Raw genomic sequence first — 25,248 nt, forward strand, 5'->3', positions numbered from 1 at the left:
TCTATTTAAATGACTTAAGCAACCCAAGTTTCAAGAATAACCCCAAGCACACTGTTGTAGTTGTGACCGAGAAGCTGAAATGAGTTGGGTGAATACTTTTTATTCTAATTGCTTGAATTTCCAAACACAGTCAAACAACTGCAACCCCAAAGTGCTTCATGTGAAATTAATTTTAAACTTTGAGGAAAAAATAAAATGCATTTCTAAAGCCCAAAGTTGACTGGAGTGGAAATTAAAATCCCAGCAAAATACTGAGATTTTTTTAGGGTTCTTTTATCTCTTTCCCCCTAAAAGTTGGGTGAACACTGACATATTCACAGTTTTTGGAATTAACTCAAAACAGTTGTGTTCAACAATTTCTCCCTTTTCCTAGAACTCAATATCACCCCAGTCATCAGTTTTCATGCAGTTTGATTTGAGGAGGTCCCTCTACCTGAAGCAACAGTGTCAATACCGCGCTGTTGCTGGGGTCTAGTTTCACTTTACAGCTAAAACGATTTAAAAGTTATTTTCTCCCAAAAGGAGAAACTTTTCCTTTCCTTTTCATCTGGTGATTGTATATGCTCAGGATGAGTCAGTTCATCTAGCTGATTTGGTGGGAAACCCTACATAAAAAAAAAAGAAAACTTTTCTGCTGGATAAACCACACACACTGACTCATGCGATGGTCCTAAAGCTTGTTTCAGCTTGCAGAGGCTGGCAGGTAATGGTCAGGCCCTTTCACATAATATTGTGTGTCTCAGGGTATCATAGAATCATAGAACAATTTGGGTTGGAAGAGACCTTTAAAGGTCATCTAGTCCGCAAACGCAATGAGCAGGGACATCTTCAATTACATCAGGTTGCTTAGAGCCCTGGAAACCTGACTGTGAATACCTCAGGGATGGGGCATCTACCACCTCTCTGGGCAACCTGGTCCAGTGTTTTACCACACTCACTGTAAAAAATTTCTTCCTTATATCTGTTCTGAATCTACCCTCTTTTAATTTAAAACCATTACCCCTTGTCCTATTGCAACAGGCCCTACTAAAAAGTCTCTCCCCATCTTATAAGCCCCCTTTAAGTCCTGGGAGGCCACTCTAAGGTCTCCCCGGAGCCTTCTCTTCTCCAGGCTGAACAACCCCAACTCTCTCAGGCTGTCCTCACAGGAGAGGTGTTCCAGCCATCAGATCATTTTTGTGGCATCCTCTGGACTGGCTCCAACAGCTCCATGTCTTTCCTGTGCTGAGGGCTCCAGAGCTGGATGCAGTACTGAAGGGTAAGTCACCCTCCAGTTCTCACTTCTGACCCCTATAAAAACAGCTGCACTTCCCAGTTCCTTCTCAAGCAATTTCATCATCTTCCTCAGACACTTCCCAGATCTTCCCAGGGCTACGACAGAACGTGCCGGAAGGGGACCTGGAGGTGGCACTGCTCTTTTGTAGAGCTGTGTGTGAACACTGTGCCAACAGCAAAGAAACCTGGAAGGTAGTAGGGACATGCTTTCCTGCTGCTCTACTTACTTGGACAATCCTATCAGTTCAGCAGTTTCTTCCCTTATTATAAAGGGATCCTGGCAACTAAGCTCCTGACGTAAGTACCTCAAAGACCCAGGGCTGCTTTGGTAGGACCAAAAGTTTTGTATTGCTGTTTTTTTTTCTCCTATTGTTAGTGAATGAAATGCAGCAGGGAATATTTGCTGAACATATCAGAACTGAAATAAAGATCCTTTCTCCTTGAATGGGTCTCAGCCCATTTTTCTGGACTGGCGATGCATTTACGCTGGGTGCAGACAGATACTGTCCATAAGGACTTCTTAGCACCCACCTGGGCCAGAGCACAGAAAGACGACAGAAGCTCCGAAAGTGACTATTTGAATGGAGAATATTTACAACCTTGAGAGCAGACTAGAGAGGTTACAGCTTTAGACAAAGAAGTTAATAAAATTGAGAAGAGAGAAAGTTCCTAGCAATGAGGTTATTTGGGAAGTTTAACAAGCTCCCTAGGGAAGCACTGTTGCTGCGGAGAACTTTAAGAGGCCAGGAGAAATGTTTTTGAGGAGTTTGGATTTTTCCTGTCGAGTAATCAGTTGTATTTCTGCCAAGAAAAGGCCCTCCCCAGTCCCAGTTAAACAAGAACTGGCCTGAATGCATTGCTGCAAATATGAACAAAATAATTTTTTTCCAGCTGGCAAAAGTTTCATGTATTTTCCTTGCTCTTTTTTTTTCCCTGTTAGTGGTTTTGGTCAGACCAGAAGCATATGTTGCAGAATCTGCCAGAAAAAATGTTTTCACAATTGATATTTTCTTAAATGCCTTTCAAAAATTGCCAGTCAGTGCCCTTGGAGACAGAAATCCTCTCTTCGATGATACAACAGGTACAGAGTGTACATCATCCACCTCCCGTTTTCCTTATCATCTGTCAGACCCGAACTGGAGACCTGCTGGTGCTGGCTCCATAGTTCACTCTGTCTTCCACCTTCCTCTTGAGATGCCCAACAAACCCATGACGTTGCCTTTAGAGGTTTATTTTTCGACACCTGATGAGCAACACTGTTCTCCACGACCTCTCAGTGTGGTCTGGAGAGGCTGTGGTTGGAGTGTGGCTGGAGAAGTTTAGAACAGTGTTTGGGGACTGTGGGGCACTGAATGGAGCTGAAATCTATTTTGTTTTCTCCTAATAGATAGTCCTGGAAATCACCTGTCAGATGGCCTTGTCCTTTCATATTGATCTTCAATCAACATGCTGTAGAAACTCTTTCACTTCTGAGAGGGACAAGAGTGTTTTGTAGGGGATGTCAGCTTTCTGTCATCCCTTCTGGCTTCTTTTGAACTTCACTTCCCAGAAATGAGAGATGCTGCTGTACTGCTTCTCTTTCACTCCCTCCCCTCCACTCTGCCCTGCTTACTGCTAATGAAGAATTTCCCCAAACTATTTCTTCCTACAGGTCTGTGCTTTGCTGTTGGCTGCAAACTTCAACCAGAAGTTTTCCTGTGGTTTAAGCGGATACAAGATCCACCAAGTGGATTTACTCATATCAAATACCACAAAATCTGTATTCCAGATGAGGCACTTGCAAATCTCCTTCTCTAAGCACTTACTTTAACAAACTTGCAGCTTTTCACCCACTCTGTGATTTTGAGCTCCCTCTGAAATGCAGCTGAAGCCAAGAGGTTTAAAAATTGTCAGGAAAGGGGGCATACTGTTGGACCAACCTCACATCCTTAGAAAACTGGCATAAAATTCAGAAACAGGGACAACCCTATAAATTGGAGTCCCCATATTTCCAGGGCTCAGAGGCAGAGGCTGCACTTGTGCACCTGAGGCTGTGTTTTGTCCCAGTCCTATGAGCTCTGTCTGAATTCTGTGCTTGAAGCAACCCCCAGAAAACTTACAGCTGTTCAGACCTTTGTTTTCGATCTGTACGTGACAAAATATACAGAGCTGGTTGTAGCAGACCTCTGGCAACCGTGCTGTTAATGACAGGAAGAAAGTGAAGCTGTTCATGACCATTTCCAACTCAGCCCATGATATATTATTTAATCTGCAAAAAACTGCGAAAAGATTTCATGCATTGCAGGGACAGATATTCCACCACCCGTCTCACTGACACTTTGCATGATTTACCTTTTCATAGATCAGAAATAGTGCATACGTGCAGAAATTCCTGTTACTGTCAGAGTACGAGATAGTTTCTGTGTGTGTGTGTGTGTGTGTGCGCTGCATTCATTGACTTTACTTTCTCTCTAATGACCTATGAGTATCTCTTGTCTCATGGAATTGAGTGTTGTTTGCTTGTTCACAGTTTCCTTTCCTTCCGTTATCCAGCAAAGAAAGTTTGGTTAAGTGGCTTTTGTGAACTCTTTCAAGATCCCCAGAAGGATGATACAGGAAACAGAGAGTTTCCTTTCTATACAAACTTCTAGGGTGTTCCCATAATAGCCTGAAATTTATCTGCACTCAACAGCCTGCAATTGGAAAAAAATTAATGAACTGTCAAGGGATCAGGCAAAACACAATTAACATATCAGAGAGAGGAGAGCTTGCAGTAAAAATGAATACTCCACTTACATAGCACCTTTTATCCCATGTTGCCAAACATTTTCCTTTCTGTGTTTCCAATTACTTTACAATTTGGCCATGCTTTAACCATTCAGCCTGAAGTTTTCTATAATTGCTCCCTGCCTCAAGTTGAATACATTTTTCAGAGAGGAGTGAAAGGGGAAAAGTTACACAAAAAAACCCCTCTTAAAAAGATGCTTTCATATTTCACTGAGATTAAAGCTAAAGAATTAGTTTTATGAATGTTTAAGCTTTCTTCCTCTTTATTTTGAAGAGAACTTTTGCACTGCAGGAGGCTGGAACAGCAATGAGACACTTGGCACAGAAGCAGTGCTGGGGATCAGAGTTTGTCGCTGTGTCTGTGAAAATGCATCTGGATTTGTCCAAATAATAAACCACAGACAAACCTCTATTGGAATGTATTAGAGGCAAGCTTGTGCCTCGTTTTTATGCCTTCTGACTGCCGTGCCCACGGTTTCTGCACCCCCCTAAAAGCAGCCGCCGTACGCAGAACATCTGGACAGGGTGCCGACAAAATGGATTCTCATCTTTCACGATTTCACCCTGGGTGACCTGGCACAGTGGGTGAGATCTGGGAGGACTGTAGTACTGGGAGGGAGGGCAGGGCCTGTGTTGAAAGCTGACAAGGTAGAAATATGAGTCATTAGAAGGCAAAGACCAAACTGTAAAGAAACAATTACTTACATATTTAAAAAAAAAAAAATCAGATCTGGACAGCATGTTTGCCTGGTGGTTGACACTCCCTACAAAAGCACTGTGTTATTCCAAAAGTCTCCCATGAGATGAATAAACCTTGCCAGGAATAATCACATATCTGGAATTGTATAATTGCTCAACTAAACGCAGGCAGAGAACAGATAGAGAACCTGTGCTTTTCTTTTCCTGCCCACTTCCTTGATTTCAGGGCTGTGCAGTGCTTGGGAGCGCTGTGGCTTATATTGGCCAGAGCAGTCAGGACACTGGAAAAAAAAAAAGCTTCTTAGCAACAGCTTCACAGCATCTGTTGTTTTTAACTCCATTCATAAAAGCAGTTAGCTGGGCTGTAGCAGGGCAGGCCAGTACGCTCAGCATACTCATGTCAGCGAGCAGCAGAAAGCTCTTGACTTGCTCTGAGCGGAGCACCGGCAGATTTCATACCCTCCCAGCCCTAATCCAGCAATAAAATAAAATCTTTAGGCCACTTCAGACTCCAGTGCTGCCATTAGTATTCTCCGGTTACGTAGATCAGAGGACTACAAAGGGCCCTGCAGCGAGGGGAACGAGGAGGTGCAGGCAACATCTTCATCTTCCCTCTCCAAGGGGTTTGGTCCATTTTCTGCCGCGGCAGCGTGGCTTGGATGGCTTGGCAGCACGCCGGCACTCCCGTGTCGCAGGAGTCAGGGCATTGCATCAGGCAACGTTAATGGCAGGGCCTTTATTTTAGCAATAATTCATGGCTAATCAAAAATCAGATACTTAAACTGCTGCAGCCTGGAAGGGCAAGTCTGTATGCAGAACGACCTGTTATCTGCATGGCCACAGGCAGGAGCTGATGTGAAGATTCTTTGGGTAATAGCAATTAGCACAGCAATAGTTTTTTATTCATTTTCTAAAACAGCTTGGGGAAACTGATCTTTTTTTAAATTAAGAACCAATATTTGTCACTTTTAAAATCAAAAGCCTTGTGTTTACTGCGAAAGGGCTTTAGTGACAAAAACCTGTATTTTTTTCAAGACAAAAATTTCCTGTAAAACAGTACTATTTAAAATAGTCTGTGAGAGAAATTAAAGACATTCTGCTATAAAACCTCACAATGCAGAGAAAGAAACTGAGGACAGTTGATCTGGGACTTTACATACTTGGAAGGTTTGGAAACAAGAGCGTGGTGGATCTCTGGTGTGTTTGCCTTGCAGGAGGGAAGGTTAAAAGGGATTTGATGGGTCCCCAGAAATACATAGGGCAGAAGAAGGTGTCAGATTTGAGCAGATTGTCTAATCTATTAGTCAAAGCGCTACAAGAGCTGTTTGCTGGAGACAGAAACAAGAGATGTTCCTGCTGGAGATCAGAGGTTAATTAAGTATAGGAACATCCTACTGAGGAAGCCATCCTGTGAATTCCTATATGACGGCTTGGGGGCATTGCCATCAGGTGTTTTAGGTGTCCGACTAAGCTGATCACCACATTGTTGTGGAGAGAACCTGCTTTTCTGCTGATTACAGAGGGATGCCAGGGCTCCTGCCCCAAACTTCAGGGCTGTGGATACCTCCCGGGTGCCTGCTGGAGGACTCTGCCCTACTTTTATGTTTCTCAGTGAAAGAGCCATCTCAAGTCTCTGGAAAAAAGCAAAACAAGGACAAATTTGTGCACTTCCACTACTCTGTTTTCATTTACAGCCAGATTCTGCCAAACTTTGAGTGTCTATTTAAAACTTTTAGTTCCTCCCCACTGGGCTGTTTCCGTGCTGGGGTGCGTGTTCCTTTTTTTTTTTTTTCTTTTAATAACAGTCTTGTGGTTGTTTCACAGTCCACCTGATGATATACTCATCACTCTGGACACAAGAGGACTCTGAGCTGAGCACAGTCTACGTGCAAACACCACTGTGTGAGGTTTTGGAGCCTGCCTCGTGTCTAGGGGAGAAGGCAGAAGACTTTTCTTGGCTGCTGTACTATGGCTCAGCCTGTAACTTCTGGCTGTGGAAAACTAATTGACAGGCCCTGTTTCCAAGCAATGGCCATCAAGGTCACAGTTTTGAGGCCGTAAGGGCACAGCCTTTTCTTATTTGCAGCCAGCACACATGCCAGCTTTGCTTGTCCCCTCTTTGGATGTCACCAGATAGGTGTCACATGAGCACACCGTGGGAGGGGGAATGCCCTGGCTGGTCCGAGCACGGTGCCATTGGCTGCCCAGCCTGTTTTCTTGCACGTAAATCTATGAATACAGCCTGATGATTGCTCGAGGTGTAACTTAAACCTGCTCTTTGGAGACACAGCTCCTGGCTGAACTCTTCTTGTCCCCTGCAAGGCTGAGCAAAGGAGTTTGTTTAAACCAGTCCTGTTGAGAACTGTCCATGTTAGGTTAATGATTGGACTAGGTGATCTTCAAGGTCTTTTCCAACCTTGATGATTCTGTGATTCTGTTGAAGGCAGCATTGCCCCGTGTAGCAGCGTGCAGGGAGATGCTTGATGCATCTTTTGCATGATGGTTTCTTTAGCTGCCCTTCTGCATCTGCTTGGTGGTCAGCCCAGCTGAATGGAGACAATCTGGATGCAAAGAAATGAAATTTTCCTGGGCACAAAAGCCAGAACTGATTCTTTTTGGACATGGAGAGCCTGGGCTTGGCGTACATGGAGGCCTGTCGCTGGGCAGTTTAATCTTGCCAGCCAGAAACCTGTATGGATTTACACTTCCATATGCAACTGTTTGATAATCACGTTGCCATGGCTACATTTGAATCTTGCAATAAATGTGTAATTTCACACATTTACATCAAAAGGAACCCCAGAACATACAACTGTGTAACAAAGCAAGCTGATCTCTCTCCATAAGCACTTTCCATTTTTAACACCATATTATTGTATTCACTGGTTGGTTTTTTTTTTTTTTTGGGGGGGGGGGGGGGTGTGTGTGTGAGGGCTATAGGACAGGTTTGACAGCCTGGAGGTCGAGTTCTTGAAGTCTTGTCTACACTATGGCTTCCCCAAAGCTGGCATCAGGGCAGTTGCCCTGCTGGGGTCTAAGCAGCCATTTCCAGGGCAGCACTGGTTCAGCAGCCACTCCTGCTGCCAGTCTGCCTGGGAGCTGCAGGGTACTGAGATCTTTTGCAATTAATTGAACACAAGGTCCTGGTGCTCCTGAAATACAGGGAGGACAGAGAAAGGAGGAGTGGATCTGATGCCCAGTTTGGTCCCTGCGATCCCCTTTTCAGCTCAGTCGTCTTATATCTTCCTCCCTGGCTCCTTGTCTCCTCAGCCATCAGGACTGCTCCTTATCTCACCAGCCACCTTGTCCCAGTCAGTTTGCCCCATTGCCCCCACGCTACCTGCCCATCTGTCCCTCAGGTGCCTTATCCCAAGTGCTCTCCTACTTCTGATGGCTCTTTATCCCACAGACACCCTCTTGTAATCCCATGGGCAGCTCTTGTCTCGGTCTGCACCTCATTCTCTGTCTCTGAGAAGAAGCAGTGGGCAGGAAGGGTTATTTAGAGAGGGGCAGGTAACGGGGGTTAGCAGAGAAGAGTCTGTACCCAGGGTACAACTTCAGCCAGCAGCAGCTGAATGCAGTGGTGGATGGCAGAGATTCACCCACTGACCATCAGATCTGGAGAGAAATTTGCATCCAGACTCTATCCCTGCTGATTTAAACAGATTTTTCAGGAACTTGAAACTTGGACAGTTCTGCCTTTGTTTTTTTTTTTCCTATAGCAACGTCAGCTGGAACAGTGTCAGCACCAAGGCAGGGCTGCAGCTGGGCTCCTCCTTGCTCAGAAGCAAAGAGGTGCTGGAGAGTGTTTAGCACTAACAGAATATGGGCAATAAAGGTTTTACCTCACTCTATGAATTTACTGTTGTGTAGAGAGGAAATATGACTGAGACAAGTGCCCAGTACTGACAGTTTCTGTGTGAGAAGCTGGAAAAGTAAAAAATATTGGAAAAGCTTAAGATCTTTTTTTTTTTTTTCAGTTGTTTATACAATTGGAAATGTTAAGTAAGCCTAATTATTGAGGTTATTGGTTTTAATGAATCATCACCTTGCTATTATTATTCCTGGGTTTTGTTGCCATAGGACAAGAAGCTGCAGCTGGGCTAAGCATGCTGCACAACAAAACCTTCCAAGATTAAGACATAGAAAAATGTGTGGGCTCAGGCAAACAGGGGAACGTGAGGAAGGAAAGTGATGTTTGCCAGTATGTTGTGTGGCAACCTGACCATTGTGCAGTTACTGGGGGCAAAGATGGGTTTCTACCACAGACTGGGGGGGCTGTCATGGGGTTGATTTTTGGATGTTTCTGAGGAGCCCTTCCAAAGACATGTGGTAGAAAGTGTGAGGAGGTTGGTTGCCTTTGTGGGTTGGTTGTTGGTGGGAATGGCCATGGCCAGAGAAGTCACAGGGCTTTGAGAGTGAAGATCTGATTTTGTTGTTACGGGAAGGGAGAAGCCAGTGGAGGGATGCAGACTGGGAAGCAAGACAAAGGAGAGGTTAGGAGAAAAATCTCCATGGTGGCATCCTGAATGGGTAAGAGTGAAGCCTGATCAGGGCCCATGGAATGTACTTTAGTGACAAAGGAAGGAAGAGGCGTGCAAGAGATTTACCTGCAGGGCTGGAGAAGCTGGGCTTGAAAAAATCCACAGGGTTTAACTGCAGCCTAAATTCATGGACCTTGAAAGAGAGGTATGAGGTAGCATTCAGGAGCTGTGTCTGCATAGCAGATAACGCATGGTATTGCCCACTGTGTTTTCAGAAGATCTAGGGAGAAGGCTTGGAAGGAAAGGGATATCAAAAACTCTATTTTATCCAGGCTGAGCTTTAGGTAATAATTAGACATCCGTGAGATGTCACATCATCCGGGATGATTTCTTTGAACTGGCTTTTCCTTACTGAGAGCCAAAACAAGATTGCGGGAGGGATGTCAGTGGAGGAAGGTGTGCCTGCGTGTGTGTTAGCATGTGTGCTAACTCTGATCTGCTGATCGGGTGGCATCACCAGCCCGTGGGGTGGAGGCAGGAACATGCTGACCCACAGTCTTTCATTGATTAGTTTCAATTGATCAGTTGTGTAGAAACAAAGCAAATGAAGTTTCCGGTCTCTTGGGTGTTGCAGGGGGTGTCAAGTTTACTTGCAGCAAGTTCATCTTTTTTGCTGATCCTGCACTTTTGGTTCTCTCTCCAGGATGGCAGAGAACAGTCTTTTTTGAGATGGCCTCAGAAACAAAAGGGAAGATCTGCTAGAAGAATGGACTGTCAGACAGATATTATTTCCCTCTCAAATGCATACAAGGCATAATAATGCCACAGGAGCAAGCACAGAAGGAGTATGCACAGAACTGAGTTGCCCCCACGACTGTGAACCCTCGAGCATCATCCTGAAGCCATTGTGTTTTCTCCAGTGCGGTCTCTCCCTGTTAGCCCGACAAGAAGAGTGGCACAGTGTTTTGTATTCCAGTCTGCCAGCCCATGCACCTTAGTGTCCAAAGCCTGGGAGCAGAGGGAAACCCTCACCTTTCTCTCAATGGTGTGGGTAAAGTGTGCCTCTCCTTTTCACAGCTACCAGAATCTGGGCTTTCCTGCTCACTTATTCATTTTCAGTACATCCCAGAGCTTGAATGCTGGACTCCACCAAGGCTCCAGAGGGAGATTAGGGTGGACTTGTCTTGGCCATGGGTGACCTTCATTCTCCTTTTCATTTATTTCTCCTAGAGGATCAATGAGGAGAAGAAAAGGGAGGATGACCCACAGCTAAATCCTGTACTTGGATCTCCCTTCAGCCAGTGCAGAATGAGCTGTGTGTCTAAATGAACCCAAAAGGCAACGTGGTGTGAGGCACATCACATCCAAGCAGGATGTGGTGGCCTCTTCCCAAGTGCCTGAGCTGCCACACGCTCCGGCCATGCTCCAGCAGGCAGCGCAGCCCAGGGACCCTGGAGACAGTGGCAGGGCTGCTGCCAAGGCTCCGAGCTCCCCTCTGGGTGACTGGAAGATGGTAAAAACACAGGTCGTGAATGCTGTCTGGAGCGAGTGACCTGGATGTGTCTGCCCAGACTTCATACAAAGAGGCAACGTGGTCCCGGCTCCGTTGCTCACAGGGCTTTGTGCCGGAGGCTGAAGCGGATACCGTACAACGTGTGGAGAGCCACAGCTCTTGCCCGGTTGCAGAAGAGGCCACTGTTCTCCTCGGTACCCTGCGTGGCTCTGCGAACTCATCTGCACAATAGACTTGTCAAAATGGATGCCAAGAGCATCCAGCCTCTCCGCCGTTACTGCCAAAGCTTCCCCGATAGCCGGCTGCTCTGCAGCCTAATGCAGCTCACTAAGGGGGAAATTCAGATGCTCAGAATGTTCAGACAAGGACTGCATAATATATTAGCAGTTGTCAAAGTTTTTTCACTCCTGTGGCCACTTAATCTTTGGACTTAAGTGTGCAAATCCCGCCTTGTGCAATACCGCTGCTGTGGTTTTCATAGGTCGCTAAAGCAAAGTTAAGCTGCATTTTAATCTGTGTGTTTATCATTGTTTTCTCTGTTGGCTTGTGTGTGTGAGAGTTGTTATCTGAAACTCCCTCTCCTCCCTGCCAAAGCACAGTGTGTCCTGTGGCAGTGATGGGTGGCCCACGGACCACAAACTGAGAAAAACCCGTCTCATCCTCTCCCTTTCCTAACAGGTATTTGCTCAATGTTCATGAATACATTAGTCAAATACAGGAGTCCCCAGCTAATGACACAGTTGTGATCCCAGCCAGAAGCTGCTGCCGTGTCTAACAATGCTGAGGATCATGTCAAATACCCCAAAATAGGTCTGAAAGGACGTGTACAGGAGACCTAGCAGGTTACTCAGTCTGACTCCAGCATTGCACAGGGACAGGGCTCAATCCACCTTTGCATGACTGTAGGATTTTCTGCTTCTTTCTTTTGTAACACTGTGTGATGAAACAGTTTTCCCTTGGCATTTGCCACTTCTGAGCGTTATTTAGTGCGTCACAATGCAAATAAGGAAAATACTCAATTTCTACTCAATTTTTTTGTTTGGTTTTTCTTTTCCCTCAAGTTTTATTCCCCCCAGTCCTTTTTTGGTGGGTTAAAATGAATGAACTTTTCAGAGTGATCCAATTTGATCAAGGAAGAATTAGAATATCAGTTTTCTGCTGAATAAGAAAACATGAGAAATTTTTGTTAGACTGTCTGCAATAAATACAATTTTTCTGCTGCTCTTCAAATCAGGCCAATGTAGAGGGTACCAAGGGTCAGACTAGCGGGAGAGGCAGCGCTGCTTTTGCTTCCTCTTCCCTCCTGCATACAGAAATGAGGGACCTGATGAGTTTGCAAGCTCGGATCAAAGAGGAGTGTCTGCCAAGGAGCAGAGCTGCTCCCTAGAAACATCCCTCCAGCTCTCCCATGTGGGAAGGGAGAGACTCCAGCCATTTCATTCTCTTCGGAACAAATAGCACATGTCCATCACTCACCACTAACCAAGAAGCACAATTAATGCATCTGGTGATACATCCTGGCTGCCCCGAGGGGCTGTTGTGCAATGAAAGTTGATAAATTGAGACAAATAATGCCTTAAAAACTCCCTGTTTTCAAAGTAGCTCAAACTCCAGGTCAGAGTGGACACAGGGTGCGTTGGGCCAGCAGTGGGATGTCTCCCCTGACTTTACAGATGCTATATATTTTCCTTCCACATCCCCTTTTTACCACCAGTAATTTAGCTAATTTAGCAAAATATCACAGACACCAATAGGTACTGCCAGTGTTGAAGGATCAACGTCACTTCTGCAGTGCAATCTATTGCACGCAAACTGGGAAGAGTCAACACACCCTTCCTGGGAAGGCCGTTGCGGTGATAAGAAGAGGAAGGGACATGTTATTAGTCTGGTATCTATGTGATAGGTTGAAGGCTTCAGATTTCTGTGGAGAGGTGGGATCTTGTCTGACTTCAGCAGAACTGGTCATATGAATTAGTTTAATGCTGGATTTTGTGTCTGTGAGGATGCTCAGACTCTCTGCTCACCTGCATAGAGACACTATGTGATACATGAAGAGCCCTCCCACCCCTTACAATTAGGGAAAAAAAAGAGCTGCCATGAGATGGTAAATGCTGCTCTGCGGTGTTCAAGGAAAACCTGTTTGCATGGAATGTGCTGGAAAAATTGCTCCAGAATGGTGCATTGTCATAAAAAATTATCTGGCTGCCGTTCAGGTTAATGTTTTTGTCTTGGAGCTGTGGGCTCTGTGGTTACTTCAGTGCATGTGTGCAGCCACTGGCAAGGTGTTTGCTTTGTGTCTGATCTAATCCCCCTTGCTCTGGGGTGTTGGAGGTCTTTGCCCTCGCCTAGTTTTGGGTCTGGATCCATCTTCTCAGAGCAGCTTGTGCTGACACACGACTTCATGGCAGAGAGAGGCACCCTGTGGATGTCAGTCCAGGAGAGCAGCTCAGCTGGGATCACTTTGCTAGTGGTGCTTGGTCCCTTCGTGGTGGGAAGGTGGGAGGGCTAAAATGCTACCCCCACTTCAATAGCAGATTATAAGGTTTCCGATCACTGCCAAGCAAAGCAGTGACCATCCTTCAGAGGTGGATGAAGAGATTCCTGGAGATCCAGGTTATGAATCAGCATGAGGTGCTGGAGGAAATAAATGACAGGAATGCCCAGTTGTTAGCTGGAGCCTCCTTCCAACCCCTGCTTGACGAACTACCAACAAGCCGTGACGGGACAGCCCTCCAGCTCCTTTTCCACCTTGGGTGAAGGCTGAAGGTGAAGGACAGCTGGAAGGTCTTCTGCAAGCCAGAGAGCTGTAAGCCTTCCCTCATGCACCGTTCTTGCTCTCCTACCACCAGACCTCCAGCCTTTCTGACAACAGCGATGTTGTTCTATGCTCAGTTCCTGTAATCTTCAAGACTAGAAACATCAGCACAACTGCCACCAAAGCCTGCAGCAGTCAGCCCCTGTGGTTTCATAGGGTGAGGCTTAATAGGCATGTTTTAATAGGGTCGCTCAGTACAGAGGGCCCTTTGTCCTCAACAGCATTAAACAAAATAATACAGACCATAAATTTAGTGCAAAAACTGTAGTGAAAGAAAATTAAATAGCAATCCATGGCAGACTGCTGCTTCTGCAGAGGTAGTGCCCTTACGCTGCTGAAGAGTTTGGTTACGATCAGTCCTGAAGCAGCCGCTGGGACCTAAAGTTATGCAGGAGGAAGGTTGTGCTTTAGGTTCCTTGTGCTACTGCTTTTAAAAAATGAGCCTTCACAGCAGCTGCTCTTTTCCCTCTGGAAGGAGAGCTGAAGCAGAGTTTGCAATGCGAAGTTTAATAGGGAAGTGGGGAAGGAGCAAAGGTCCCTTTTCTTGCAAGCACACAAAATCCCTCATTTGTGGCTTTGTGCACTCGCTGGCGAGCACAGTCGGTGATGAGTTAGTGTAGAGAGCAGTCCCTGCCTTACATACCCTCACCCCCTCCACGCTCCAGGAACTGTCCCAGCACACACGAACACCTCCTCTCCCTTTTGATCCCTGGTCGCTTCCTCTCCAGGAAGATTCGCTGCTATTTGCCCTCCTTTCTGAACTCCATCCTGTCCAAATCAACACTGCCAAGTCGCCCTCCTTGCCATTTTCACTACGTCACCCCAGCTGGAGTTATGTGTCAATTCAGACCTCGTATCCTTGCTGCATCAGTGCGGGATGTCCCCTGGTAGCACTGGGCATTTGACACCAGCTTTTGAGAAACAGGCACCAGTTGTAGCTATGAGATGCCCGAGACCGTGAGCACTGAAAGCATCAGGAATGATCATCATGTTAAACCCAGCCAGAGCTCTCCTTTTAAAAGCACAGCCCTGCGTAATACCCATCACCACAGCTACAGTAATACCACGGCTGCAAAGTCAGACTTGGGGTACGAGCAGTTCACACCTCCTCCCCACAAACACAGACACACACTCGCACCCCCGCGCAAAACAAGGCGTTAAAAAAAGCCCCCGTGGCTGAGCCGTTTTGCTTGCACAAACAGCATTTCTGGGAAGGCCTGGCGTTCAGATGGAAGGCAAGACAGCTGGTCTCAGCAACGCCCATCATCGTGGTGTCTGGGCTTTGCAAAACAGGCTCTGTCTCTGAAAATTTTTTTTTTTTTAATATTTTATGAAGACAAGAGGAGCCCTCCTGACTATCTCAGAAGGTAAAACATACCGGACTGTCTTCCCCTGCCTTGAGATTATTATACCATTTTGAAACACCAGCCTGGTCTGGTAATTCTGCATCCTAACCAGTCTCCCAGGCTGCCTCCTTTACCTGCCAGCAAACATGCTCTTCCCAAATTAAACTGACCAAAATGAGCTGCAGCAGAATCCGCATAATTGCTCTTCTTGCTCCAAACAGCACCATTTACAAAGGGGACGTTTCCTGCAGTAGCCAGACCTGCAATATTCATTATTCTTAAACTAGGGGTTGCTGCGGTATCTTTATTCTCAGATACCGCCTTTAATCTCGCCTACTGCCTTTAGCAGCACCCACGGGCTGCAGCAATTCTGCAACATGCCCTTTCCATCCTTTCCCAGGCAAGCAAGGCAAGAGGCTCCAGAGAGACCCGGCAGAACAGGGGTGTTTTTCAGCAGTCACCCGGCAAAGAGCTGCATCCCCCCTTGGAGACCGACATGCAACTTCCACCTGCACTGGCAGGCGTGGAGCACTCACGTTGGCAGCAGCGTGGATCCCTTGGAACAGCTTAGCTGCGATTCATTTTTAACCCCGGCCAGCGAGTCTAAGCTGCACTCCCCAGGGCTGAAACGGAGGAGCCTGCGTGACACTGAGGCATCCAGACGCCGGCTTGCCAGCTGACATGTCAAAGCAACGTCGTAGTTAGCAAATATATCAACAAACCAACCGACCGACAGAGCAGCCCACACATCGGTGGGAACAGCTCGCTCTGCGGTGTGTGGGATCCCTGCTACACGGGCAGGCAGCTCATGCCTCCGTTGCTGCTCTTGGCTTTGTGCAGCCCCGTCAAATTCAGTGTTGCTAGCTCGAGTTTTCTGCCGGTGTTTAAAATAGCATCAGGAACGTTCCCTGTTGATTTCCCCGGCAGTACTTGCTGAGCCATGCCGGGTACCACAGCTCCTGCAACCTGCCTCCATGCAGCACGTTAAAAACATTTGCTTGCTTTCTCCCTCCAGGGGAGGTGGAGGGGAGAAAACCCTGCAGACGTTTCTCGCCCAGCTACCAGCAAATCCCAACCTGAGCTAATTCTGCCATGGCTGAAGCAGAGGATGCTTGCAGTGCATGAAGCTGATTTGCTGACTTACCCTTCATCTCTCTCAAGAATGCCAGGTGAAGAAGCCGGCCTCTCGCTCAAGAAATAAACCACAAGAAGCCCGGCAGCAGCCACTGCAGAGCTTGCTCAGAAGTTCGCTCCCTCTGTCACAGTGTATGCAGCTTGCCAGGTATAGCCTGGATGAGAACACCCCGTGCTTTTCCCAAGATGAATGAGATCAGCACATATTCAAGCAAGGAAAAAAAAATAAAAATTCCCTCCTAATATATGTGATGGTTTATGACCCAGAGGTAAAGCGCTGGTCTACAAGTTCCTCTGCTTTACAACTCAGGATTTTCTGGGGCAAATTTCACAGGGAGAGGAAGTTTCTCTCCTGCCTTTGGTGTTAGACACATGTTAAAGCAAGCAAATGGTGTATCCACGGGGTGGGCAGGAACGCCATCCTCAGCAGCGTGAGATGGAGGGCACAGGAAGGGTACCACTACGAGCAGCAGAGATGCCTTAACGTGCATGCTGATGCATTTTGTTTCAAGCCAGTACCTTGCTGTTATAGACTCCACATGGTTTGAGCAGATTCTGACTCAGATTCTGACAGATTCCTGGCTTTTCTGAGCAAGGTTGTTCAGTTTGAGCTCTCTTCCGGCTGGCTGCTTCGTGACTCCCCAGGTTGATGAAGTGCCTCTCTGCTGCCAGGTCCTGTGCATCAAGCATTTCTCAAGCCTCATCACCTGCCTGTTGGGGAGTGGGGATGTCACTGAAGCCCAGGGAGGCAGGGAAAGGGCATGAGCTGCTCGAAGGACTCAGATGGGCTGAAGCCTTTTAGTGTCAGGGAGTCAAACAGTGTCACATACCTCTGGGGACTCTGTCCTTGCGCTGTGGGGGATCCTGCACTCTTTAGTGCAAGAGGACCATGTCATGGCCAGGAGTTTTAATGTCTGCCTTGGCCTTAGCTAACAGTTGGGAACCTGCATGACACAAGGACGTGGCATTTTCCTTTAGTCTTGGCTAGGTGAAAGGTGACTGCGTTGGAGGAAAAAGGGAAAAGTTAGGTGATTTTCTCAGTATCAGGCCCCAAGGCTTGTGTGGCTGGGAACCCAGCTCAACTCTCTGAGTCTCTACCTGTAGCTTCAGATACAGGAAACCTCCTCCCTTTCCCTCTCCTGAAGCCCAGGGCTAGGAGTTGCCTAGGTACTGACTTCTGCCACAGACTCTGCGTAACCTTGGGTGCGTCCCTGCACCTCCCCAGCCCGCTCATCTGCACAAAGCTCCTGTGCAGTTCATTCACGCAGGGAGCGTGTTCCCTGCCTCCCATGCCTGGCCTCGCTCCCTGCTGACAGCTGAGACTGGGACGTGGGTTTTGACACGGCTGGGACAGCCTGTGTGAATAGGCTTAATAGGGCAGGCTGTGGGGAAAGCCTGGCTCCCTCTGGGCGGCACTTAAGCAGGATGCAGCAGGGCAACGTGCTGTGCTCTCCTGTCACCATCCTGAAGGCCAGGTTTGTTCTTTTGCATTGGCAGGGCTCGTGGCTGTCTGCCAGCAGGACCCCGGGGGAAGGTTTTTCCCACCTGTGCTCAAGGTCTGGCAGAGCTTGAGGCAGCTCGTTGCTTGTACGAGCAAGTTGGCTTCAGCTGTTGGATGTGCAACGTGACCTGCTGGTGGGGGGAGAGCCAGGGAATGAAGCAACCATGTAGGGCCAGAGAAGATGCAGGATAAAAACCCATTCAGGGGCAAGCTTTGCAAGAGCCCTGGGCTGGGGAGATGGTCCCCTGGGCCCAGTGACCTCTGAAGTCGCAGCGGGTCCTACAGCTCAGAGGGGCAGTGCTGCATGGGTCCCATGGAGAGGTGTGGGCAGTGGGGATGGTGGACCTACTACCACCTCTGCCTTTGACCTGCGAGGCAGCCATGGGCATGTTTGGAAGCTACACGCAAGACTGAACTAACCTACCTCAGATAGGCGCTTGGATTAATTAGTCAATACATGTTAAGTGCTGCAAAGATTTAAGGCTCTGCTTAATTGTTAAGTAACTCAATCATCAGTGGCTGCGTGGGTTGTCTGAGGCAGAGTGGATGAATCAGCCAGTCTCTGGCAAGTGCAAGGTAAGGAGGCAGAAAACTTTCCAAGGCTGGGTGACAGGACAATGGGTTGGTTAGGGGACAGCAGCAACTACTGAAGTCGCTGGGACTGGGAGCATTTAGAAATACCTAAAAGACAGGTCAGATCCTGTGCAGAGCAGCCTGCTCTGAGGGGAGCAGGGGCTCTTTGGCTGTGGAGGGGAAGGCAATGGATTCATAGCAGAAAGAGCTCAAAAGGCCACGAGGAACTTCTTTGAGCTCTTCAGGCTTGTTATGGCCAAGCTACTCCAAAAGAGGTGGGTTTGGGGCTGAACTGAAATGCTTTAGGGGATGTGAGACTGATTTGGGTAAAATGGGGAGCACTTACATGCCATGGACTCACCTGTCCTCCCTGCAGGGACCGGCCCCATGTTATAGGCTTGGGTGGGCCATGAAGCTGCTGACGAGGGACCAGCTTGCGTCCTGCAGGTCACTTCTGTGTACAACAATACAAGCTGAGAGTCCAGGGGCTCCCAATGGGAACATTGGTGCAGTACGGTCCATCCACCAGCTTGAGACATCTCTTCTCTTGCCACCACACAGAGTGTCCCATCACTCAGGGATGGGTTTCAGACCTGGGCCCATGTCCTTGTTTCTGTGGTAGCAAATTCCAGCTTTCAGTCTCTCCATTTGCCCCTAGCCTTCCTGCTGAGCTTTGCCTTCTGCTTGTCTCCCTGTGGGAGTTACCCACGTATGCCATCCACTCTGCTCCCAGAGACCTCTGTGCAGGGCAGGAGTGGCCTCAGAGTCAGCTAGGGTTTTCTCCATCTTCTTGTGAATAAGTGTCCCCCTTGAAGGTGAACTCACTGATACTGAGGCCTCAATCCCAGGATTAACCCCTGTGCAGATGTGACTGAACATGAGCCAGCAGTGTGCCCAGGTGGCCAAGAAGGCCAATGGCATCCTGGCTTGTAGCAGCAATAGCGTGGCCAGCAGGGACAGGGAAGGGATCTCACCCCTGTGCTCGGCACTGGTGAGGCCGCACCTCGATGACTGTGTTCAGTTTTGGGCCCCTCACTCCAAAAAGGACATTGAATGACTCGAGCGTGTCCAGAGAAGGGCAACGAAGCTGGTGCAGGGTCTGGAGCACAGGTCTGATGGGGAGCGGCTGAGGGAACTGGGGGGGTTTAGTCCAGAGAAGAGGAGGCTGAGGGGAGACCTCATGGCCCTCTACAACTCCCTGAAAGGAGGGTGCAGAGAGGGGGGATGAGTCTCTTGAGCCAAGTAACAAGCGATAGGACAAGAGGGAATGGCCTCAAGCTGCGCCAGGGCAGGGTCAGACTGGCTCTTAGGAAGTATTTCTTTGCAGAAGGGGTTTTTGGGCGTTGGAATGGGCTGCCCAGGGATGGGGGGTGTCCCCATCCCTGGAGGGGTTGAAGAGTCAGGTTGACCCAGCGCTGAGGGATCGGGTGGAGTTGAGAACGGTCAGGGTGAGGTAAATGGTTGGACTGGAGGAGCTTCAAGGTCTTTTCCAACCTAGATGACTCTGTGATTCTGTGACTTCCAGCCATCTCTGACCATGGCTTCTCCAGCCAGGTAAGGGGGGAGTCCTTGGTACTGTGCCTCATCCACAGACACTATCCCAGGGCTTTCTGTGGGGATGGATTTGGAAAGACCCACCTGCCTGGCATCTGGCTGGCTGGAAAAGCCTCTGAGCTCTGCCCTGGTGAAACATTCATATTTTGGGAAATGGGGAGCAGGCTGGAACGGCTTGCACTGTTGCAACAGAGCTGCTTGCCTGAGCCAAACCTCACTGCCAGGGCTGGGGTGGTTGCATGTGGCTCGTGCAGGATAAGGGTGTGAGCTCTGGGAGGAGACAAAGCCCCGGGAAGGGTCAGTGGGACAGCATGGAGGCTTTGGAACCATACCACAAGCATTGCTTGCTCACTTACCAGAGGCATAAGCGTTTCCCTGCAGGCTCCTCTACCCCTGATCCCATCCTTGCCCAGCAACTCTCCTTACAGACCAGTGCTAGAAGAGACAAGCAGCCAGGATAAATTGTCTGGGCCTCAGATTAAACCTGCCTTAGTCCTGGAGAATCTGGTGTCACCAGCAGACAGCCCACTGTCCCAGCACCAGCTGTGGGGTTTGGCGTAGGTTTGCAAGGCACCCCCTGACCTCAGCCATCACCCACATCCTTACAGCCTGCTTTAATCCTTTTTTAATTAAACACAGAGGGGTGTGATGGTATCAGGAGGGTGGGAAGGGGGTGGCCTGGGGTGTTTTGGGCTCAGTGTGCGTGCCAGCCAGCTGGGTTTGTTATGAGCCTGTCAGATCTCACACGCTAGCTTTCCCTCTCTTGCTCCTCTTGAGATCCAGCTGCAGCCCAGGCATTACGTGGATCATCCCTGCGGCTTTTCCATTGCTCATGGATCCTGCGGTGTCCCAGCTGGCAGGAGCTGCATATTGTAGACATCCAAGAAATTGGTGGCTGAAAGGCGAGGTGGCTTCTCTGACAGCACTGAACACTGGGGAGAAGGTTCAACTTAAATCAGAAAACAGCATTGGTGAGGTAGCCAGAGCAGAGATGAAATGGCCACAGAGATGTGCGAGGTGGAAACAGGGGGTAAGGTCTCCATCTGGCAGGTCACTGAGGTCATGCAAAAGGCTGTTAGTGCAGTTTGGGTTTATCAGAGCTTGGAGGGGGTTATCACAGGGATTTAATGACCCGCATGCCAGGGGTTTGGACTCGAGGACAAGGCACACCCAGTCCTCCCCCCACCACCATGCACCTCCAGCATGGGGAGCTGCAGATGCCCAGAGTGTCCCCAGGGATCTGCTGCTCCTGGGGAGAACAAGCTGCATGCTGGACCTGAATGCAACAAAAATGTCTGTCTCCAGGCTGAAAGCATTCTCTCGCTGGAAGAATGAGGTGCTCTGGGGACAGGTTACCTGCCTCTACCCATGGGGCAGGAAGAAGGCAGGACAGCTGGAACTGAGGTCCCAGGCTGCTGGCATTACCAGGATCACAAAAAAATGTGTGCTGGAGGTCACTGGAGACTCTGACAGCACATGATGTTGAGTTCTAATAAAAATACACCCAAATATTAACATTCACATGACTGTGTGTCTGTCCTGCACCTTCATTATGATTTCTTTTAGAGAAACATTCCTGGCAGAGGCAGGATGCTGGTTTGGCCTTTCCCAGCCCTAGGGTGGCTATTCTGGTTTTAGAGCATCTGAGAAGGTCTTGTGTGACCTATGGCCTTGAGGGAAGTCAGGGAGATCAGAGCAGGAACAGAGCAGGCGGCTCTTAGCCACTGGATATGACCAGACACAGCTGTGCCCAAAGCAGTGGTGAAGTGCAGAAATGAAGGAGCTGACCCGGAGGTGCCAAGGGGTGAACAACACTCCAGTCACACTGAGAAAACCAAACTGCGTCCACTGATTTGGAGCAGAGACCAGATATGTTCAGACTCAGTCAGATCCCCTCCTGTTTTTAACTGGTGGAGGCTGTGAATCACTGTGACCAGCCACTTGGGGTAGCTGGTGGAGAGTAGGTTCTCCATTGCTGGAAATCTCTAAATCAACACAGCAAAATTATTGCTTAAAGGGAAATTGTGGGCTTGATAGAAGTGGTCAGTGCTGGGTTTTGCGAGAGGGCAGATTTCTTAGCACTGTACACCCCATGTGCCTTAAACCCCGTGACTCTGTGAAACAGCAGCTGGTCACTGGTCCCTCTTAGCCAGAGTCATTTGAGAAAGGTTTGTGGGTCCGTTACATGGTGATCAAGGCACTCTGCAAAATCTCTGCTTCCTGTGCAATAAATGTGGGGAAAATTTGACACGGAGATGAGGGGGCCATCCTTATGCCTTGACGCTGAGCTGGCCACAAACCGCTGAGCAAAAGAGATGAAAAGCAGGAGACCTATAGATGTGTAATGTCTCTGTCTGCAACACACCTGTTTCCCTGCAAGAAAAGCTTGCAGGGGTCCTGCGCTTAGCCCACCGCCGTGTTTCCTGGACCCCTTCCCGAGCTGCTCCCTTGACTCTCGGATGTGCCCATGCAAAGCAGAGCAGGGCCCAGCAGAAATTCCAGAGAGGTGCTTGGTGAGGGGAGCCTGGTCTTCGGAAAGCCGATACTTAATCCTAGCCAGCCCAGAAATTTTCCTACTTTGCAGTGCCATGGCAACCGCTTCCATGCTAAGTAGTAAACTGCGGCCAGGCACCATGGTGCGTTGCAGGAACTCTTTTCCTCTTAAACAGGAGCCCAATTTACTGCTTAACTCAGCGACCAGGATGTGCTGCTGTGCCTGGTGGATGAGCTTGAGCCGTGATGCTGGGAGGCAGCTCTCTGTTCATGAGAGGTGGATGTATTCTGCATAAATTCTCCTTGACGCCTCGTACTGCTGTCCTCTGTTGAAGCTGGGAAGTTTGGCAACTGCAGGAGCCTTGCTTCAGCAGAGGCTCTGGGATGGAAAGAGGCTGCTCGTGGCTGGGTCATCCCAGAAACTATCTCATGGGAAAGGTTTCAGGACTGTTTGAAAACTTGGCTGGATGAAGGTCCCCTCAACTGCTGAGATTCCTATTTCCTGGCTGCCCTCTTTTTGGTTGCGTTAAAGAATAAGGTTTAAAAAAATCCTGTGGGTTAAGGCCTCATGAAACTTCCCCCTGTGACTGCAGGAATGCTTCGCTTTGGGCTTTTGTTGTTGGGTTGCTTATTTTCCTCAACATCTGCCGGTTCTGGGGTTGGCATCAAGTCAAACACTGTTCACTGAAGTCAGCCTTTAACTGGAAGTGAGTGCATTTTTTCATCCCCTTTTCCCCGCTGCAGCCAGATGTGTGTTGCTCTCCTGAAGTGATGCTGCTGGTTTTGTATCCCTGCTGTCCCTCTGCACTTGGGGCACCCCTGCCCCACAGCTGTGCTGATCTGTGACCCAGAAGAGCCTCGGAGATGGGCTCAGCACTCAACATCAGCTTGTTCAGCTGGTAGCAATGTGGATTTTTGCAGGCACTGGGCTGTATGAGACAGCAGAGCTAGTTCAGAGCTGTCCTGCTTCTCGTTCCTGGGGACAAATCCAACGCAATGTCTATGCTCCAGGCAGCGAAGAGGGAGTGGAGCAGGGAAAATGCAGTGTGACATAAAATAGGATTTCTTTCTTCATTGCTCAAATAGTAGTTCATCTGTGCAGACCTGTGATACTGCTTGGCTGCTGCTTTTCTGCTTTCACAGTGGCTGTTGCCTACAGGGCTCATTAAAACCATGGCGTTTGCCACCGTGGTGGTGTTGACTTGGAAAAATGGCCACGGCTCTCTTGAGGGGCAATGTGGAGAAGAGTGGCATGTGCTCTCTTTTTAGGCTGTGGCTAAAGAAAGGGTTAGAGCAAAGAGAAAGGTGAAGGGGTGCCAGCTGGGGAGAATATCAGGACATATTGGGAAGAAGTGAAGGTCCACCTAGCATAGGATGTGACCACAAAACCAGAGCTCCTGACATACCCAACCTCATGGGGCTGCAGGTGTGACCAGCTTGGCCACACTTGGTCTGTCTGGTGCATCCTGCAAGCTGTGCATGTGTTAGACCCTGATCTGTGCCCAGACAGCAGAATGACCTGGGGGACACAGCAGCCCAGCTGCAGACTCTCTGGCAGCTCAGACTGGACCTTCAAGGCATCAGAAGGTGCTTAATGAATGCAGGAAATCAGCATGGAGAATGAAAAACCCAGCGGGACCACAGCTGAAACGAACAGCATGTCTCTTCCAGAGGCAGGTCCTGTCTTGGCTTCGTGCATTTGAACTAGTGTAGCTCTTGGCTGGCCCCCCACAGAAGAAAGGCTGCTGCATTGCAGAGTGTGCACAGAGCGAGTGGCAGCCAGGCTGAACTGCACCCTGTTGTGGTGGCACCGTGGGGTGGGTCACCTCTGCGGTGGTACGTCACCACTTTCAATTCTCTCCGCCACTATCTCAGACCAAGGGACATTGTGCTGCTGGCTTTAGCCCAAGTGCAGTCTGAGGAAGGTAGGAGAGCTGGGGAGGCACTTCTCATGCCCCAGAGCAGACGGCCAAGTCAGCTTTGGGGACAAGGATGTCCAGAGAGGAGCTCAGGGACACAAAAGCAAGGTGTGAGAAAGAAGGGCTTTTTAAGAACCGTGATTTCTCCCATGAGAAGGTTCCTGCTGTGCTGGGTGGAGAGGCTGTGCTCTGGGACCTCAGTCCGCGAGGGCCACCAGAGGGGAGGAGGCAAAGGCAAGCACAGGGATCCTGGCAGGGTTTGAAAACATCATGAGAGAGAATTACATTTGCTCAATGAGAAGGAAGGAATCTTTCCCCTGTCCTCACATCTGTCCAGCACTGGGCAAACATCAGCGAATCTTCCTGACACTTTCATAAGGCAAGGAAGCATTCCAGTGCCATAATGGTAAGTGGAAACCACAGCTGCAGTGATGAATGCTGCATAAAACCTCTGCTCAGGCAGACTTGGCCTCGCCATCTGCAAATGTGGCCCATCAGGAGCTGGGACGAGCTGTGTTTCCCACAGCAGGTCAGGGACAGGCTTCAGAAGGGAACCCAGACATCCTGTCTTGCAGCCTCCCACTCTGACTTCTGGACCATGACGAGCTCAATCAGCCAGGGGAATAACTTGCCAATGAAGGCTGTAGGGGTGAGGAAATAATTAAAAGCTAATCTCAGCTCCTGCTTTGGAACAAGTAAAGAAAAAACCCCATACTTTCTTAATTATTTAAAAACACCCTTTCATCTCCAAACCAGCAGGAACCTTCCATTGTTCATTTCTCTTAGGTTTGCTCCTAAACTATTTTTTGTTCAGCAGACTTGAAGACATGGGAGCCAATTTATCAGCCAGAGCGGAGTAGACACACAAAATGGAGTGGGGAAAGTTAGTTCACATTAGCAAATACTTAAAGATTTGCTGCCAGAGGTGCAAGAGCTTGTTCTCACTGCTCATGCAGCCAGATACTTGGCACGTAACAAGAGGTATCTGTTGGCTCGTTCTCAGATGAGATTTCTGAAGACGTGGTGCAGGGAGGGAGAGCTGGACTATCAGGCTCTTCTGAGATGACTTTGATTCACCTGTCACTGAATTTAGTGGGAGTTGCTTGTCCTCCTGTATGTGCCTTGCAGATTCCATAACCAGCAGGTTGGGGAAAGTGATGATTCCCCTCACTTTGG

General features: G+C 48.7%; 1 protein-coding gene across 1 annotated transcript in view; it reads right to left on the reverse strand.

Annotated features, from left to right (window-relative positions):
* The window catches only part of SLC45A4 (solute carrier family 45 member 4), an 89,956-nt gene extending 74,383 nt beyond the window's left edge, over positions 1 to 15,573 (reverse strand). Inside the window, exon 1 of the mRNA XM_074888874.1 lies at positions 15,435 to 15,573. The gene's annotated coding sequence lies outside the window, so the exon portion shown is untranslated. The remainder of the gene's footprint in view (positions 1 to 15,434) is intronic.
* Between the last annotated feature and the right edge of the window lie 9,675 nt (positions 15,574 to 25,248).

Source organism: Strix uralensis, chromosome 1 (genome assembly GCF_047716275.1).
Source record: "Strix uralensis isolate ZFMK-TIS-50842 chromosome 1, bStrUra1, whole genome shotgun sequence".
NCBI classification, from domain to species: domain Eukaryota; kingdom Metazoa; phylum Chordata; class Aves; order Strigiformes; family Strigidae; genus Strix; species Strix uralensis.